The following is a 14,800-nucleotide window of genomic DNA, read 5'->3' as shown; positions in this document are numbered from 1 at the left end:
ATCTATAAAATCCGTTGCCTGATCTAGCTCTAATTGCATATAAATGAGGTTTTATCATGGAGTTTCCAGCAATTCCTAGAACCATATGATATCACTTCCAAGTTGTGCTGTACACAATGTCACACCCTCTACATCCCTGCCCCTACCACTGGTTTCCAAGCACAGTCTGACAACTGTATTTCCAATTTATTTTTACCTACACCTCGGAAAAATGCATGTATCTGTAAAAAAACGTTTCCAGTGTAAGGATAAACATTGTTTTGGAGCAGCAATTTTCAGCAGGAAAATAATGTGCGGTGAGCCTTCCCACATGGTTGAATCCTGCTTCAAGCCCTCATTGTTGCACTGTGTTTAAAAAGTCATATAATTACAGAAATACATATATTGTGCAGCTGTTCCCCAAATCTTTATGAAAACATTTGCCAACCTTTGGTCCACTGATAAAATTTGCTGCATCTAGCAAAAATGTTTTAGTAGGGAGAACAAAGAGAGGGAAATTGTCATTTCTGAAATAAAATTAGGCCACTATTTGTCTTGGTTATAAATAACAGGCTGATTTTTAAGAAACCAGTATTGTCATTTTGAATCTATGAAAAAAAAGAGATAACTTTATTCTCAGCTAAATGGCTGAGACAGAAGGGTGTGGCTGGGAAGTTATTTCCCAGGGTTCTGAGGTTCTGGCCTGCCTTCCAGGATTTTCTCAGCTTCTCTCTGTCCAGGAACCAACCACTACCACCACCTGACCTCTGTAGACATTGCCTACTGGGAGGGTCAGGACTCCCAGCGTCCAAGTTCTGAGGACTTGCCTCTGTGACTCCTGCTGCCCAGTGCCTGAACAACACAGGGACATTTTAACACCTTGCGCACCCCTGAAGGAACAGTTGCTTGCCAACTGACTGCCCTGGCTCTCCTTTTAAAATAACATGTCCAAGACAGCGGAGGTCTATGTGGTACAGAAAACTGCTACCAGGATCAAAAGTTATTATTTATTAAAAGGGAATGTTTACATGCATACTCTCAGCACAGCACCACACCAAGCAAAGGAGCAAAAGAAAAAAGGACAATTCCTTTGTCTCTTCTTCAACATATGCCCTGCCTGTTAAATATAGGACAGGCTCCTTAGGTTAGAATATTATAGATCTCCATTGCCTTGCAGCTTCTTCAAATTGTGTAGACCAGCACGTGGCAATGGCCACCTCTTCCAGACCTCAGTTGAGAGTTCTGTCTGCTCTGATGGACTCAGCATACAAGAGACCTCTTCCTTGCTTCTTGAAGTCTCTGAAGTTTTCTTTCCTGAAGTCTTTTTAGTTTTAATTCCTCCAAATCTCTGTCCCCATGCTTGGAGAAGAGTTAGGGAGAGACTGGACCATCCTGTTGTCTTTAGCTGGACCTATTAGCAGTTCTTAAGAGGTAGCTGAGGTGAAGTGGGAGAACCACTGAACTGACATCCCCCTTCCTGATTATTCTCTGCCTTGAGAGAAGAACAGTTTTCTCAGGTCAGACTTCTACCTTAATATGGTTCCCTTCACACAGCCATACTGCAATGCTATTTATGAAACCTTGATAACAACATCTGTATTTCCCCAGTATTGGGGTGTAAAGTGATGTCAGGTTTCAGCCCCATGGTTTCCCATTTCTTCTTGGCCACCAGCAGGAGATGTGGGGGTAGAGCTGCTAGATCAAGATTGGAAAGCTCATGGAGATTTGGAAATGGAACTTGGGAAGGACAGGGACCTTGGTAGGGGTACAATGCCATCGAATCCACCCTCCAAAGCATCCAAAGCCAGCTTGGTGTAGTGGTTAAGAGCAGTGGCTTCTAATCTGGCAAGCCAGGTTTGATTCCCTGCTTCTCCCCCACAGGCAGCGGGGTGACCTTGGGCTCGCCACAGCACTGATAAAGCTGTTCTGACCAAGCAGTAATATCAGGGCTCTCTCAGCCTCACCTCCCTCACAGGGGGTCTGGTGGGGGGAGAGGAAAGGGAAGGCGATTGTACGTCACTTTGAGACTCCTTTGGCTAGAGAAAAGCACATATAAGAACTAACTCTTATTCTTCTTCAGTAATATCATGGATCTCTCAGCCTCCCCTTCTTCACAGGGTGTCTGCTGTGGGGAGAAGAAAGAGAAGGTGATTGTAAGCCCCTTTGAGATGCCTTCTGGTAGAGAAAAGTGGCATATAAGAACCAACTTTTCTTCTTCATTTTCTCCAGTGGAACTGAGCTCTGTAGTCTGGAGATGATCTGCCATTCCAGAGGATCCCACCTGGAGGCTGGTATCCCTACAGCAGATTTATGATGACCCTGTACGATTTTCAAGGCAGGAGATGTTCAGAGGTGATTTGCCACTGTTTGCCTCTGCACAGTGACCCAACCCAGCTTAGTTTTCAAGATCTGGGACAAGCAGCCAATGTTACTCATTCTGTAAGACTGCGACTCCCCCTCCAGTGGTTATTGTTTGTTTAATTTGACCTCTCACTTTGCAATCTATTTGTCAACTACCCGCGTATTCATTTGGTCTAGTACCCTTTGGTGCTATTAGATTTTATTCGTCATAATTGACTCGAAGAAGATTGCTCTTGGAAGGAGTTCCTTTTCCTGTCATGGACCACACAGTATAAATATTTCCAGTCACTATTAGGCCATTAGTAAAAATATCTCACTTTCACTGTACATTTCAGTCCTTCTCACGAAAATGTCCGTGCTCCACTTGATTGATTGCATATTTAACGTTATTGGAAGTAATGCTTTCCCATGGATGTCAGGCAACTAATTTCTCCAATTATTTCTATATCAGTGTCATTCTTTTCATGTATAACTGTCACTGACTACAATATGCCTTCTAATGTCGCTTATTATCAACTCCAAGCACAGTTAACTCATTTCTTTCCCCAAGTTTAATCAAAATCATCTCGGGTTCCATTTGACGGATGTTTTGCCGGCACTCGCCCATGATGTTTTGGATTAATTTCTGCTTTGTTCGCCGTCATCTCCCCCATCAGTTTGTTTTGCTTTCTAAATAATGTGCAATGATTTGTGCCTTACCCAGGGATTTAAATTAGATTATTCAAATTGGATGGCTCCATTTCTTCTCTCACCACACAATATAGCCTATCAGCACGTACCTGAGGGGTATCTATTTTCTCCTTTTAAAGGACTCCAGCTGCGATGTCTCTATCAACAGAGTGTACTTCCCAATCAGGCCTTTGGAAAATATAGCCAAAGAATGCAGAAACAACCAGCTCTGCAGAGCAGAGTGCTAATTTTATTTTGCTCTCCTTTAACAGAGTAATAATTCAGTTCTGTTTGAAAATCAGCATGGGCCTTCTTTAGCTATATATTTCCTTCCATATGCAAAGAAGCAGTTTGCATCCAGAGGGGAATAGGAAGGAACAGGCTTTAAAACACAGAAGGCACCAGGCAGTTAGTGGTGTCCAGGGCTGTTATTTGGTAGCTCCCTGGAAAGTACAGGTAAGGCTCAGGACCCAAAGCAGCTTACAGAGTTCACTTCTCCTCCATTTTAGCTGCGCAGCAACCTTGTACCCACCCTTAGGGTGAGGGTGAGTGACTGGCCTAAAGTCGCTTAGCCATCGTCTGTGGTGTAAGTGGGGATTCAAACCTGGCATTGTTTGTGCTGCCAAGTCACAGCTGACTTAGAGCAGCCCCATAGGGCAGTATGTGCTGACAGGCAATAATGGTCATTGTAGTCCATGGACATCTGGAGAGCTGCAGCTTGGCCATTCCTGCCACAGGGTTTTCACAACAAAAACTATTCAGAGATGGTTTGCGATTGCCCTTTGCTTACCCTTTTAAGACCATTTGTTATGTGGGACACATCTTCTGGCGGGCCTCATCAAATGGAAATGTAGACGGATATGACATCCATCATCCCACCCACAAAGTACACCAGAAGATGGGGAGGGCCCGACCAGTGACCGCACGTCCCTGGGGCCTGGGCAGCCACTGTGTGACCCGCGGAGATCGAGGAATCAACTGTCCCACCCCTGAGGCCTTCACAGCAGCCATGCTGACCCTGGGGGCCTAAGCAGTAGCTGCCCCTCCTTGAGGTGATTGCAGTGGCTGCTCTGGCCCTTGGGGCCTGGGCAGCCACTGCATGACCCACAGGTGCTGAGGCAGCGGCTGCCCCATCTCTGAGGCACTTTCAGCAGCCACAGTGGCCGCTGGGGACTAGACAGCCACCGCACAACCTACAGGGGCCGAGGCAGTGATGGAGGAGCAGGTAAGCAGGATGGGGGAGGAGGGGAGAAAAGAGTGTGTATGTATGTGCACGCATTTGCTTGGAGAGAGGGAGGAAAACCAACAGGTAAAGGGGAAAGGCAGAGTGGAGAAGGGGAGGGAATCTCTGTGGGTCTGTGCGTGTGTCTGTGTGTTTGTGAGAGAGGGAGGGAGAGGAACCAAGGAGTAGGTTGGGAAACCAACAGGTAAGGGGAGAAACGGGGGGGGGAGGGGGAGGGAGTCTCTGTATTTCTGTGTGTGTGTTTGCAAGGGAGGTAGAGGGACCTGACCAAGTTGCTCCAGAGCAGGTATGTCCCACCTACCCTCTGAGAGTCAGACTGCCAGGGCAATTTTTTACAGTGCACTTTTAGCCTGGAATGGCTACATTGATTTTAACATGCTCAGTGATTTATATTTTTATGCTCCGTCTGAGTTTCAGTCCATGATTTTTAAACGTTTTACATTTTTCTTGTGTTTTATTTTGCATGTTGCGTCAGACAGATTCCACTGAGAGCTGGCATGTTTTTTTTAATCAATAATAAATAAATAAATAAATAAATAAATACATGTCCAATAGATTCAGCTGAGTAGCCATGTCGGTCTGAAGCAGCAGAGCAAAATTTGAAGAAGGTTTTTTTTTTTTTAATATTGTCCTTTTTGTTACCCAGAGCAGCTTACAAACACCTTTCTCTTCCTCTTCAACAATGGGCACCCTGTGAGGTAGGTGGGACTGAGAGAGCTCTGCAAGAACTGTGAGCCAGCTGAGTGCATGTGGAAGAGTGGGGGATAAAACAGTTCTCCAGATTAGAGGCCACCATTCTTAATCACTACACCAAGATGTCTCTCCAGTGGTGCCTTTAAGCCCAACAAAGTTTTATTCTGGGCATAAGCTTTCATGTGCGTGTGTGTATCTGAAGGAGTGTACACACACTTGGAAGCTTATACCCGGAATAAAATTGTGTTGGTCGAAATTTGCTGTACCTGGATAATGTAAGTCACATCATTCTTTCTCAAGCTGACAATGTCTAAAGAAGAAACAAATTTTAGAAATATGTTTTTTAAAAGACCAATGCTTACACACTCATCTATCACATTTGTTCAAAGTTCAGAAATATCTCTGTAATTTCCAGCCAAGCCCACCAGTGAAGATCTTGGAAGATCTCATTGATGGGGGTGCCCTACAGGGAGACAAGGCAGCACAGAATTACCATGGATATCTGAGATAAGATTAATTGGTGGGCAAAAATGTCTCTCTGCTGCACTCCTAGTGAATGGGGTCTGGGAAAAATGACTGCTGGGTGCATCTTCTGACATCTGGGCTCCTTGAAACTTTGCCATTGTTCACAAAACAGTGCCAGTTTTTCCACCATGTTGTTCCAGAGTTGCCAACTCTGGGTTGGGAAACGCCTGGAGATTTGGAGATGGAGCCCTGAGAAGCAAGCATTTGGGAAGGAAAAGGACCTTAGTGGGGTACAGAATCCAGAATCTGGCTGCTTCAGCAAATCTTTTTCCTGGAGATTCCCCCAAGACAAGTGGACCCTGGCCATCATGGAGTTTCGTAGAAGCATCTGCCCACTGCCTAATTCAGTACTCTCAGTCAGAACCCTTGAGCCTGCATCTACCAACAGATAATGGCTGCTCACACACACAAACACACACTCACAAAAGGCTTCTGAGATTTCAATTAAGATTAGAACCTGACCCGCCAAAACCCACCCCACAAAGTTCAACATAAGTAGAGGAAATGCATGAATCCAACAATCATCCTATTCCCTCAGGCAGAAAGCCAAGGTACGAATCTATACCCTAGAAAAGAAAGGAACGCCCGCCAATGCAAAACCCCAAATATAGTCAGGCCAACAAGAACCCAAGATGATCTAATATGGATGGCCTGATGAAGCGAAACAGGGCTCAAATGTTAATGTTGCTCCTGTTAGCTATGAATTGTTATGAAACCACTGTTGTTCATATTCTGATTTATACATATTTATCTTTATGTTCTCCTGTGTTCTATGTAAGCCATCCTGAGCCGCAAGGGAGGGCAGTATATAAATATGATTGACTGATTGAATGATGGCCCACTGGTGTTTTGTTAGATGGTGCCCCACGGCACCTGAAATTAGACTCTGCAGCGGTGGTGAATTCCCAGAGAATAAAGAGCTGTCACCTCCCTCTAACACAAAGGAAGTGTGGTTTTTCTCCCTATATCCAGCAGCAGTGCATCAATGTAGCAGGGGCTCATGGGAATTGTAGTCCATGGACATCTGGAGGGCCGCAGTTTGACTACCCCTGTCTTAGCTATTGACTTTGTGCTTGCATGTCCCACCAAAATATTTTCAGGAAAGTGAAGGCGTCAGTTGCTTCCAAAGCTCCTGTGATCTTTGGGAAGGGTGTCCTGCTGCTACAGCATAAGTAACAACATCAGTTGCGCTCTGATAGGGCTCTGTGAACCCTTAAATTGGTTCTATTCCCTTGGGCCCCATGAATCCTTAAACCGAGCTTGCCTGTATCCTTTCCACCAAAACACAGGGGAACCCATTTCTAAAACGTTCCACTCTATCCCTTCCTCTCTCGCTCTGCCTTCTCCATAATTCTGCCCAACGCTGCCTTCCCAGCCCACAGGCAGGCAGGTTTGCCCATTTGCAGAGAAGCAGAAAGCACTCTTTTTTTCCAACCCTCCCCTGTGGTGGGACCGCAGGGCAGATAGGCTCCGTGAGCAGCCTGTGCAGAACCAGAGGGGGGAAAGAGGACAGGATGCTGAGTCCGGGAAAAGGAAGCTGAAGCCTCCGTTAAGTAATGACAATTGTTGATTTTGCACAGAGGCCAACCGAGCAAGTGAGAGAGCTGTCTATCCACCCCTACATACACACACCACTTTCAAAGAGGCTCCCCCTTCCTGAGACAATTGTTATTATTATTTATTATATTTGTTAAACCTCTCTCCACAGTCTACTACCACTACTATTAATACTTATTATTATTTATTGATAACCAGCTCTGAACCTTTGGGGAACATATATGTAGACAATAATAATTCAATATAAACATTCAATACAGAAGAATAAGAAGAGTTGGTTCTTATATGCCGCTTTTCTCTCCCCAAAGGAGTCTTAAAGCGGCTTACAATCGCCTTCCCTTTCCTCTCCCCACAAGAGACACCCTGTAAGGTGGGTGAGGCTGAGAGAGTGCTGATATCACTGCCTGGTCAGAACAGTTTTATCAGTTCCGTGTTGAGCCCAAGGTCACCCAGCTGTTGGGGGAGTGCAGAATCGAACCCAGCTTGCCAGATTAGAAGTCCACACTCCTAACCACTATAGAGAGCTGGCTCTCTATAAAAATTACAATAATTGTAATTCAGAGTAAAACAAATCTAAGCCACCTCCCCTAATTCTAATGAGAGGGGTGTTATAGGCAAAACTGACCTATAAGGAGAGACCAAACACAGCACAAAGAAAAAAAAGTTCAGTGTTACAATATTATCCATTTTTCTCATTGGGTGCAGAACACGTACTTTGCAATTCCTGAGAGAAAATCAGATTAAAGGAACAAGTGCAGAGTGTAGGCACAGGATTCAAATTATAGGAACACCAACTGGTGATAATTGGCAGTGAGCTGTGAGTGCAGAAAGGGCCTATGTTTTCATACAGGTGCTTACAGGCAAGAATGGCCACATGGCTCTGTCAAGCTCTCACCAAGCAAAACAGGGAGTGTGGAAACCTTGACCACATACCATTGAGAAGAAGAAAGAGAAGGCAGAACATTTGAAAAAGCCTTCAGCAATGAGAAGGATCAGAGGAAAAGAGGAACAGAAGCCAAAGAAAGTAGAACAAATTCAGAGAAGGTTGAGAAGTCTTTGCAGCAGGACTGGGCAATTAACCAGGTCAGTGGGGAAAAGGCTGTGGTGAAACAAACTTACTATTGCAAATAATGAGTTTACATATTTTCCTAGTGACCAAACAAAATGAATCATCACCATACACTAACAATATTAAAATAGTTTATGGTTACTCAATTGGTTGATATCAATTGGTATGACTTCACCCTCCCATGGGTTTATTGAATTTAATACAAATCCAGATTGATGTAATTCTAATATATATTACAAGACACAAATCCTGGTGAAATAATGGCTTACGTTACCTTTAAGGTACCTGGGTAGCTGAGAAAGATAGATCCTCAAGAGCAGGGGTAGTCAACCTGTGGTCCTCCAGATGTTCATGGACTACAATTCCCATGAGCCCCTGCCAGAAACCGCAGGCAGGGGCTCATGGGGATTGTAGTCCATGAACATCTGGAGGACCACAGGTTGACTACCCCTGCTCAAGAGGACACTTGTTGGAAATGAGCAGGGAGTTTGCCGAGCTCTAGGTGGTGGCTGGAGATCCCTCACAACTGATCTCCAGGTGATAGTGATCAGTTCTTCCAGAGGTAATGGCCACTTTGGAAGGTGGATTCAATGGCTATGCTCCATTGAATTCCCTCCCCTTCCCAAACCCTGCTGTTATACAAACTAAAATGTCTCCTGAATTTATGATGGGGAAATCAGCAAATTCTAGAAGAGATGCAGCAAGAGGGATAACAGTGAGAGTCACCACCAGTGTGTAAGAGGATCCTTTATTCAGGAACTCACACAGAAATCAATTTAAAATAAATGAAAAATAATTTCTAATGAACAACAAATCAAAATGAAACTAGTATACTCATACACAAATTTAAATATTCACATAAGAGGAAAAAAAGAGGTGAGATGGTACGATAGGGGAGTATAAGGGATAAAGAAAGCTATAGCTACCTATGCAACATGGAGAAGTCCAGATACACTGCAAAAACAACCAGCAAAAACAAAAGCAGGCTTACACAGAGGTGGGCATTTGAGAAGACTCCCAGAGAACACACAGAGAAGGCTTCTGGTGTATGCCTTAAATAGCCAGATTTATGTCTGGAGGCTAAGGCTGGGCTATACAGCCTCTAAAACAATGGTATTGATGAGTTTGCCTGTGTATAAAAAAGAAATATAGGAGGCAGGTAATGTTCCTGTCCAGTGTGGACAAAGCATGGACAAGGCCACAGAAGCTTTCCAGAACAGTCAAGTAAACAATTCCACTGACCAAATTAGGCAAAAATGCAAATAGAAACTTGGAGCTGGCAAATCCGTTATTCAGCAATGGATCTTAGAATGATGCAAAAGATTTGATGAGAACGAGTTAATGTTTTTTTTGTGTGTGTGTACAAATGTGAATTTGGGGACATTCCCTTACTGAACTATGTTGCTATTTTGACAGGACCCCTTAGAGGCAAAGCCTTGCTGCAATTTTAGTCTCACTTTTTCATTTTTATTATCAGCAATAGTTAATCATTTCTAGGCAAGAAGTTGAGAAAGGAGTTCGGCAAGGCTGTATATTGTCGCCTTGCCTATTTAACTTATATGCGGAGCACATCATGAGAAAGGTGGGATTAGAGGAGTCACAAATTGGGATCAAGATTGCAGGGAGAAATATCAACAACCTCAGATATGCAGATGATACCACTCTAATGGCAGAAAGTGAAGAGGAACTAAAGGGTGTGTTGATGCGGGTGAAGGAGGAAAGTGAAAAGTTGGCTTGAAACTCAACATCAAGAAAACAAAGATCATGGCAGCTGGCCCTCTCAATTCCTGGCAAATAGATGGGGAAGAAATGGAGATAGTGACAGATTTTATTTTCCTGGGCTCCAAGATCACTGCAGATGGGGACTGCAGCAAAGAAATTAAAAGACGCTTCCTCCTGGGGAGGAAAGCTATGGCAAATCTAGACAGCATCCTAAAAAGCAGAGACATCACCCTGACAACAAAAGTGCGTCTAGTCAAGGCTATGGTATTCCCAGTTGCAATGTATGGCTGCGAAAGTTGGACCATCAGGAAGGCCGAGCGTCAAAGAATTGAGGCTCTTGAACTCTGGTGCTGGAGAAGACTCTTGCGAGTCCCTTGGACTGCAAGGCAAACAAACTGGTCAGTCCTAGAGGAGATCAGCCCTGACTGCTCCTTAGAAGGCCAGATCCTGAAGATCATGAGAAGGAAGGACTCCCTGGAGAAGGAGTCCTCATGAGAAGGAAGGACTCCCTGGAGAAGAGCCTAATGCTGGGAGCAAAAGAAGAAGGGGATGGCAGAGAATTAGGTGGCTGGATGGAGTCACTGAAGCAGTAGGTGCAAACTTAAATGGACTCTGGGAAATGGTAGAGGACAGGAAGACTTGGAGGATCATTGTCCATGGGGTCACGATGGGTCGGACACGACTTCGCACCTAACAACAACAACAACAGGCAAGAAGTGGGTGTTTATTCTAATAGTTTTTTTCTATCCTTTTTTATTGGGTGACTGTGGACATTACATAATCCAAAATTTTCATGAACTAGACACAGACACACAAACTAATGTAGACATTGCAGACCACCATAAATAATATTTGTGTACCTCTGCCTTTGGGGTTAATCTTAATAGAGTGCTCACACTGACAAAACTACTGCATTATTTAAGGTAAAGGTATCCCCTGTGCAAGCACTGGGTCATGTCTGACCCTTGGGGTTACGCCCTCCAGCGTTTGCATGGCAGACTCAATACGGGGTGGTTTGCCAGTGCCTTCCCCAGTCATTGCCGTTTACCCCCCAGCAAGCTGGGTACTCATTTTACCGACCTCGGAAGGATGGAAGGCTGAGTCATCCTTGAGCCGGCTGCTGGGATTGAACTCCCCAGGCTCATGGGCAGAGCTTTCAGACTGCATGTCTGCTGCCTTACCACTCTGCACCACAAGAGGCTCTTTATTTATTTGTTTGTTTGTTTATTTATTATTGCTTGTCTATACCACCACTCCCAAAAACTGGTTTGTGGCGGTTCACAGAAAGTATCAATAAAATAGTCCCCCAAACAGTAAAACAATATAAAATATAAATATAGATACAAGATAGTAGAATTTAAAAATTATTCCCCATATTCCAGGCATCAATCTTTATATGGAACGGCTGGGAGATGGAAACAGGCCCCTAGCAAAGTCTACCACTGCTTTAAAAGGCAATCCATCAGTAAATGGAATCACACACCTCATGGCAAATTCTTGAACCCTTCCCAACCCCAGATGTGATGGCATCTACCCTCTTCTGAGTTAATCTATGAGGTCAAGAGCAGAATGCAGACAATGGACAATCTGGGTTTTTCCATCTAGGTTTTTTCATCAGAGCATGGAGGAGAAGAGCTAGGGGGTTTGTGCCCCACATTTTACTGCGCAAAGGAGCCTCAAGTGACTTACAATCGCCTTCCCTTTCTCTACATACAACAGCCACACTTTGAGGTAGGTGGGACTGAGAGAGCTCTAAGGGAACTGTGATTGGACCAAGGTCACCCAGCTGGCTGCATGTGGAGAAGTGGGGAATCAAACCTGGCTCTCCAGCTTAGAGGCTGCTGTTCTTAACCATTACACCAGGTTGGCTCTCCAGAGGCCATTTCATCTTGAAGTAGGGTAAGTATGCATTCAGAGAGTCCTGGCATTGACAAGAAGCTAAGCATATGAGACCATTCTTTGCAGAGAGTCATTGCTTTTCTGGTATTAGTTGCGTAAGGAATTGCAATGGAGCAGCTGGCTATCAGGGGATATCGTGCTTGTGAAATCATTTACCTCCTAGAGTTCTCAAGCACTCTTGGAATTCTAAATTCCATTTTAATCAGGAATCCACTTCCCCTTCTGTTTACTGATATTGCCAGAGGTAAATCTCTGGGTCTGAATAAGATTTCTTTTTTTAAGGATGATGGAGAAAACAAAAACTTTTAAGATGCGAAGCTTTCTGGAGATTTCATCACAGGAAAGGGAGGAGCTGTGACTTAGTGGAAGAACTTCTGTTTGGCATGCAGAAGAACCCGGGTTCAGTCACTGGAACCTCCAGTTAAAAGACCAGGGAGCCGGTGATGTGAAAAACACAGACCTCACACCGTGGAGATCCAGCCTCAGTTGACAAGACTGACTTTGATTGACCAATCGTCTGATTCCATTTAAGGAAGCTTCATGTGATCCTAGAAGCCATTTGTACTGCTTACCCAACTGTGCCTAGGTAACCCAAATGGCTGCCACAGTTTCACATTGAAATTGTCATTGACTTGGAAGAAGAAATAGAGTTGTTTTTTATACTCTGCTTTTCTCTACCAGAAGGAGTCTCAAAGCGGCATACAATCATCTTCCCTTTCCTCTCCCCACAACAGACACCCTGTGAGGGAGGTGAGGCTGAGAGAGCCCTGATATTACTGCTTGGTCAGCTCTATCAGGGCTGGTCCTGGCCCAAGCTCACCCAGCTGGCTACACCAAGCAGCGAAGGGGGGACTACAGTAGAGGGAGAGAAGGTAAGAAAAATGGAGAAAACAGAAGGAAATGGAGGCCTGAGGACACTGGTGCAAATCTTTACTAGGCATCTGAAAAATAGGCGCCTAGCATTCGCTGGCAGGGGCTCATGGGAATTGCAGTCCATGGACATCTGGAGGGCCACAGTTTGCCACCCCTGGTCTAAGGTCTCCCAACTGGTTCCATGTGGAGGAGCGGGTAATTGAACCTGGTTCTCCAGATTACAGTCCACTGCCCTTAACCACTACATCACACTGAGAGGCTCAGCAGATATGAAACTGATATGGATGAAGAAGAAGAAGAGTTGGTTCTTATATGCCGCTTTTCCCTACCCAAACGAGGCTCAAAGCGGCTTACAGTCACCTTCCCTTTCCTCCCCCCACAACAGACACCCTGTGGGTGGGTGAGGCTGAGAGAGCCCTGATATCACTGCCCAGTCAGAACAGTTTTATCAGTGCCGTGGCAAGCCCAAGGTCACCCAGCTGGTTGCATGTGGGGGAGTGCAGAATCGAACCTGGCATGCCAGATTAGAAGTCCGCACTCCTAACCACTACACCAAACTGGCTCTGGATGCTTGCTAATCAACAGGTACACGGATTGTGCCACAATAACGTTTACACGTGTCATTAGGCTAGTTTAGTGGCTGGGGGAAGGCATTGATTCTATATAAAGATCACCCCAGTTTGCTTGCTATTTCATTCATTCAGGTCCAGAGTGCACTGAAGGAATTCTGGGAGGGAGGGAGCAGGGGCCCTTCATTTGCTGTTGGTTATGCCTGGTCTCAACCAAATGCCTGGCGGAAGAGCTCCCTTTTGCAGGCCCTGTGGAACTGCTTTAGCTCCGTCAGGGCCCTGATCGCCTCTGGGAGCTCATTCCACCAGGTGGGGGCCAGGACAGAGAAACCTCTGGTTATCTGCTGTTGAGCCTGCTGGCATGAACTAATGTTTTTCTGGTATTCCTTAAGCACATAGGTGCTGGTGGGACAGCAGGAAAGATGCATGCAAACTGAAAATTCAGTGCAACTGCTCCCTCCTCCATCTGCCAAGCATGCATGTAACTCCAGTTTACAGACTAGTTCAGGCAACCAGAATTTGAGATTATATAACCTCAGCAATCACTCCCAAACACAATGGTGGAAACAGGGGAACACTTAAGTATAAAAATTGCCAACAGGAGTGGTTTTATCCGAATGGAACTTTCCCACGTGGTTTCTGTAGCTTACATTTTCTCCTGATGTGGAATCACTCTGTCTTCTTTGCCCCGAGACCCTCAAAACCAGACTGCAAAGTTCCAGAATGACCAGCAGACAGGAAGGCTTCCATCCGGTCCAGAATGTTGGGGTAATAACTGTTTGGATTTCAAGCATCTCTGACTTTGTTGACAAATAGTAAAAGTCACTCGGTACATGCCTCCCACATAGACACTGTAATGCGCAGGTGAAAGGCACTACCTCCCGATTTCGATTTGGTATACTGGCCAAGAAAGATTCCAGCTGCTGCTGAAATATGGCAGATGAGTCATCAAAGATAAGAAATCCATGGATTTGGCACAGCATTGCATGGTATTTTGTCACTGTGTGTCAGAGTAAGGCTACCGGCTCCAGGTTGGGAAACATCTGGAGATTCTAGTCCAGACTTCCTCAACCAGGGTTTTCTCAAACCCTGGGGTTTCCTGACAGCCCTAGAAGGGTTTCCTGAACAGGTGGGAGTTAATTTTGAATAGATTTTAAAGATTTGTTAAACATTTATCAGGTGATATGACCATATATGATCATTTCAAAACACCCACCCCTCCCAAAATGGCCAATGATGGGCCTGGAAAGTGTGGGAAGGGGCAGGCCCCCACCCGGGTGGGCTTGTACACAGCTATGCTTCCCAGCCATATTCTGCATGATCGGACCACTTCTGGGGTTTCTTGAAGTCTAAAAGATGTTTCAGGGTCTTCTCAGTAAAAATACTTTTAAAAGGCTGTTCTAGGGGTAAAGCCAAAGGAAGGCAGGATATGCAGAGAGGAGACTTTAACGGGATATAACAGCATTGAGTCTACCAGAGTGGCCATTTTCTCCATGTGGACTGACCTCTATCACCTGGAAATCAGTGGCAACCTCAGGAGATTTCCAGCCCCCCTCCCGCAGAGGTTGGGAACTCTATGTCAGAGTGTCAATAGGTTATGGTGGACAGACCAAATTTCTGCTCACCCCCATCTCACAGGAT

At 45.1% G+C, this 14,800-nt stretch overlaps 1 long non-coding RNA gene across 1 annotated transcript in view; it reads right to left on the bottom strand.

Annotated features, from left to right (window-relative positions):
- Positions 1–1,034: 1,034 nt before the first annotated feature.
- Positions 1,035–14,800, bottom strand: part of LOC143840783 (uncharacterized) — a 118,869-nt gene continuing 105,103 nt past the window's right edge. The window contains exon 4 of the long non-coding RNA XR_013232407.1: positions 1,035–1,471. This is a non-coding gene — a long non-coding RNA (uncharacterized LOC143840783). The remainder of the gene's footprint in view (positions 1,472–14,800) is intronic.

This window comes from Paroedura picta, chromosome 6 (genome assembly GCF_049243985.1).
Source record: "Paroedura picta isolate Pp20150507F chromosome 6, Ppicta_v3.0, whole genome shotgun sequence".
Classification (NCBI taxonomy): domain Eukaryota; kingdom Metazoa; phylum Chordata; class Lepidosauria; order Squamata; family Gekkonidae; genus Paroedura; species Paroedura picta.
This window is presented reverse-complemented; position numbering and strand designations above follow the sequence as displayed.